This window comes from Aphis gossypii, chromosome 1, assembly GCF_020184175.1.
Source record: "Aphis gossypii isolate Hap1 chromosome 1, ASM2018417v2, whole genome shotgun sequence".
Taxonomy (NCBI): Eukaryota; Metazoa; Arthropoda; class Insecta; order Hemiptera; family Aphididae; genus Aphis; species Aphis gossypii.
Window position 1 is genome coordinate 69,887,594 of NC_065530.1, and position 6,029 is coordinate 69,893,622.

Consider the following 6,029-nt stretch of genomic DNA (forward strand, 5'->3'; position numbering starts at 1 on the left):
TAGGTATATTATTATTTAGATTATTAGGTGACACCGCTAACGTTTTATTTCCGGAAAAGATTTTTTTGTTTTATTGTTTTTTATGTTTATTATATTATATACATAGCATCTAACCAAAATAAAACCTGACGGGAACATTAACCAAATCTAATATATGCATATTGATTTTATAATATTTTTGTGGTTTTTGGGATGACCTAGTACTAAAATTTCTAACAAATGCACGATAATATTTAGATATGATATATTATATAGAATATAGATATATAATTTTTTATACTTGGTTAGATGGTCGAATGGAGGTGACTTTTTTTTTTTTTTTTTATTAACATAAAGGCTTCAATTACAAAGATAATTAGCCTATAATTATAAAATGTTAATATAATACATTTTATATCTAAATATTTTTATTATAAGGGATTTAATAAAATCTAGTAAATACGCTTTTAGAAAGTAATTCGATTTATTCTAATGACATTAATAGCTGTGTTGGTTACCCGGTGTCATATACATATTGCAGGGTACCTACTCAGCCAACAAAAATGTTCATTATTGACATTATTCAATACATGCTTAAATTTAAACACTAGTAGTGTAGATTGCATTTGTTATTGTACTTTAATTATTATTAATTAAAAGTTATAATAAGTGTACACAGTAAATATTCTTATATTACAATATAATGAATATTTATACGCAATCAAAAATATTGTAATGCGAGACATTAGCTATTTGTAATAACAGGCTTATGAGTTATGAGTTATGAGCTATTGTTTACCAAAATATATACTATGTAATGCCTTTTAATTGAGTTGTGAAGTCTAGGTATAATGCAAATGTATGATAACCATTAAAATATATGATATTATTAGGTAGGTACTATGCAAGGTGATTCACTGAGTACGCTCACCCAATTTTTCATATAATAATGAATTTATTTTGTGGAATTTTTTTTAAAAAAAGTACTATTTTTACTGTTAATAATTTAGTGTATAATTTTCTTGGAAATGTTGATGTACCTCATTCAAAATTCAAATGAATAGTTTTTTTGTTATCAAAATATCATACAAATACCTACTACAAATCCTTAGAAATGGCTTAATGGGCAAAAATAAAAAATAAAATAGATGTAATATTGGATTTAGTGTAAATTATACGAGTTGATAGATTAATATCAATTACTAAAATTTTAAAGTCATTAAAGCCACTAATTTCTTTCAAATCGATTATCATGGGTTCGTGGGCGTAGCTAGGATTTCAATCGGGGGGGGGGGGGGGGGGGAATTAAAACATGATTATAAAAATGCCAATAATAATTACATAAAAAAATTGTTTTAATTCGATTTGAGATGCAAATTGCATATAGCAAGGGTGGGAAAGTGCCTCCTCTGTTCCATCCTCGCTATGCCCATGCATGGGCTCGTTTTTCTTAGTAATTGCTCAAATTTTGATTTTAATACGTTAAAATTATTCATCAAACAATTTAAAGTTGAAAATATAGGTCCTTATTTGAAAATTAGAAGTTTACATTTTCACTATAGTACACTAGCTAGACTTCTTAAGTACTTGGAGGTCGGCCTGCGAGCTATGTCTAACAATTAACAGCAACGAAGGGTAACCTGGGTCGGAAATAAAATCCAGGGACCGTGTTGCACTAAGACATAGTTCTCACCTCCGTAAGCGAACCTCCATTCGCGGGTTGGCTTGGTACAGATTTGTGGTTTCGTTTAGAGAACCGGCGACACCGTAACCAGCGGGTCTTGCGACTTGAAATAGACACCGCGGCGTCCGTTGGCCGTTATTTGACGTGGGGTCGTTAATATACCGTATCTGCGGTGAGTCCACTGTGACCTGTAATTAATGTACTTAGCTAAAATACAACAGACGATAGCCACAAACTCGGATTACCTTATATTTTACATTAAAAAAAAAAAAAAAATTTAATTTATAATACTCGTTTTAAATCTACCTTAATAAGTTAATTGTTTTTTAAGTCTTAATTTGTATGTTTTTCACAATATTAAATCTTTAATTCAGATAATTATTGTATTATATAGTGTGTGTATAGTTAAAATCGTTTGTTTTTCTATATCAATTTCAAAAATTATAGTTCAACTATCTCTTTTATGAGACCATTTGATGTTTCTATGCGTACACTGTTTTTTCCAATGATGATTTATCATTGCTTTAAAATATATTATAATATACAACACTGCATGTTTGCCCCTAACTAAGTGAAGCGAAACGAGTGTCCAACACCTAGTCATTGTATCCGGTCCGTATATTTTTTCTTATTATTTTTAAATTATGATTTATCATCACAATCCATTGCACCGCGATTAGTCGTATACTTCTGTTTTTTTCTTTTCTGAAAAAAGCATTATATTTTTGTGCGTAACATTTAGTTATTCCTATAACTAACTTACCTGAACATTCCAAGTTCATATAATCTTATATTTCATTAATATGCATAATATTACATAATATTTCACATTGACATTTGACATTAATTATATAGAAGAAGGAGAATCCAATAGGTATAGGCTAAAGAGTAATTTAAAATAAACAAATAGACACTAAGTACTAAATAGATGGGTTCTCTCTGTAGCAGTTCCACTATAATATTATATAGCAGAAGTACCTGAGACCCGGTTGCAGGACAAACGTTTATGTGTCTATAAGTTAATTACATGTGTGTTTATTTACCGTGTTGTCTATGTAATTTTTGTGCACGAAATTATTGTGAATATACAGTTATGATTATTATTTCACATTTTTGACATACTTTATTTCTTTATAACGTATGATAATTTAGTTGTAGCAGTCATTATTGTCATAATCAAACATTAGTATAACATTTATAATTGTCGCATTTATGTACGCATTTTTTAGCGATATACCTACTAAGTATTAAAAGCTTAAAAACCAGTTGAGTAACCTGTTTAAGTTAAGTACCTACCTAAAAATCGATAATACTATTAATATTTTCATCTTCAACACGACTAATAGGTAGTTAATGGTTTTCAGATTGGTTTCATATAATATATTATTTGATACGATATCATACAATATTATAACTTTTGCTGATTAAAAAGTAAAAAATAAATATACACAGAAATATTTTGTTAAAATAAAACTAACTCAAAATTAAAATAATATACTGGCCTATGTTTTGATAGTCGGTTAACCCATGTACAGAAGACCGTCATATAGAATCTTACGGATTGACTCCAATAGAATAAGAGATATACCAATAGGTAGGCTCGATTATAGTAACAGAAGCGTATAATTACAATCTGGTAAAATGACGATTTCGTGAGATCAGCTATTTGCTACATTGGACTAGTCTATAATAAACAATAGCTAATTCCGATAAAATATAATTCTTACTAAATTACCTAAGTTTTATAAAATATTTTTAAACGACGACTGTTGTTATGAAGTGCATGCTGTGCGTAGTATACGACAGTATTGTAATATAATATTATATATTATGATGGTGTTTATATCGAGTCAGCAAATAAAAATAATTATTGACTAGATTTTAATAAAAATTTTAAATAAAAGCTGCAGAGACGTATCGCACAACACTATGTCATATTATACTTTGTGATATCCGTGCATAGAATTCATACGAAAACGTTTATGTTAACTTACAAATATAATAGGTTGAATAGAGCATGAATTATTGAAGTTATCACAGTGTGTACTACGTGTTAGATATCTTGATATTTATGTGGCGCTATATATAGCCTACAGCGTAATTATATGATGTCATCAATGATACATCGATCAACGATATGTATATATTATACAAGCTGTATAGAATTATAAATTATAATATAGTGTACTGATATTAAATTGGATGTATGTCACAGATATATAGAATATATGTATTAATATTATTCTATATATCTGTGGTGTATGTATAAATAATAAATTTATTGCATATGCGTTCTGTTTTAGTGTTTCGAAAAAAAAATACCTTTAAGATATTATTATAATGTATGTATAATCTATTATATTAGATAGGAAGGTATATTATTGTTTTGTGTACCTATTTACCTATCTACCGAAAATTATAATTTTGGTCTAAAAATCGTTTTATACGATAAGTCTATATATTGTACAAGTAATATACTGTAGTCTATTCACTATTGTCTATATTATGGCCAAATAGCTTCTATAGTGACCGATTCTTATTGTTTTATTTCAATAATATAATATAATGGTTATTGTTTAGCCTATAATTACAATTTTTGAACTAATGATGACCATTATTGTTTTTCATCACGTAAGACGGTATATGCAGTCGATGTACGTATAATATAGGTATTCCACATATCTAATCCTGTGCCTTAGCAGCTTGTGATGCTACTCGTGAATCTAAGTAAAAATAGTAGAGTACGCATACTATTTTATACTACACACGAACCAGAATGCGCTGGTTACTAATTTTCAACAACGTTAACTTACAATCTTTCGTAAAGTTTAACAATATTTATAAATACAGTTATATCTGCATTTTCAGTATTAATAGATAAGGGACTAATGCACTTATGTAACTTTTTTAACAACCAAAGAAACTGGATAAAATATAAATATATACCTATGTCCTATATATTAGAATAAATAAATAAAATAATTAAAATATATCATCGATATATACATAATACATGGATATATCATAAATTGTATATAAATATACTGTTGAAAACTTTTTTTTCTAGTAAAATGTGATATAGAGGAGTTTTCACTAAATGCGTTTGTTTCAATAATTGGCAAAGGCATCAACAATGCAAGATACTTAAGTGACAAAAGTTGGCATAATTTTGGGAAGTTCACTAAAAGAAAATTGAATACAATACGCGTATACAATTACGTACACTTGTGGCGTGTAACTGTCATATAATATATCTTGTAGCCTGTACATGTACCTACTTAGTAAATAATGTTACTCTATACTATCGATAGTGTTCATTATAATATACGTTCAGCTAAACTCGGTTATAAGATAGGTTCTATTACATATTATATTATGAATTAGAGTGCACACTACATAAAATACGATTGAACTAATAATATATATTATTATCATTATCTAGCTGACAAATACCTAGCAAAAATGTGACGTATCTAGTTTCTATTCAGTTATTGACTTTTTATTTAATACAAATATTTAATGCCCATAAAAAAACTTTGCTGCAACTTGGTGTGAAAAGAACGCCAAGTAAAATTAAAAATGTAGTTATACATATATTTATAATATAAAATGTCTATTTCTAATATAATGATTAATTAAAATAAAATATAAAACATATTACTATAATTATACAATCTGCAAAAAAAAAAAAATCGTACAATCAATAAAAAATTTAATCGAAATTGATTTAGTCAGCCGGAAAATTAAACTGTATTATTAAAATAATACTCTACTCGTATTTCAAAAGTAGACAAACACATTTTTAATTAGTTGATTTTTTTTTTTATAAAAAATCACATACCCATTTGATAATAATTATATTTTTATTTTTACTTTGCACCTGTTTATTTCACTAAATCGCAGTGAAGTGTATTTGTTGAGATATAATATTAAATACGACACTCGGATTGAATGAAATATAAGTGGGTCAAAAGCCCTCGACGGCTATCCAAGGAGATTTGCACAACATAATATCATCCATTCACACCTTTGTTTTTTTTTTTTATTAAATTCCAGTATAGTAGTACCTAAATGTATGCTTATATTGTTTGTACATATAGCTATTATGGAATATAGTGTGTCTTTTTTTTTGCTTTTAATTTATATCGTTACGTGCGCAAGGTATGGCTTCGTTTTTTTTCCTTTTCAAAACGTTTAGTTTTTAATTAAAAAATTTTAAAGGTAACGGACGTGGACGGAAATAATATAAGATAAAACAAAAAACTACCTACGCCTAAAAGGCATACTCGAGCTCGTCCGCCGCCGTCGCTTTCTATGTGACTGGCCAATCGGACACGTACGAAATCGGATACGGCCGATGACAATC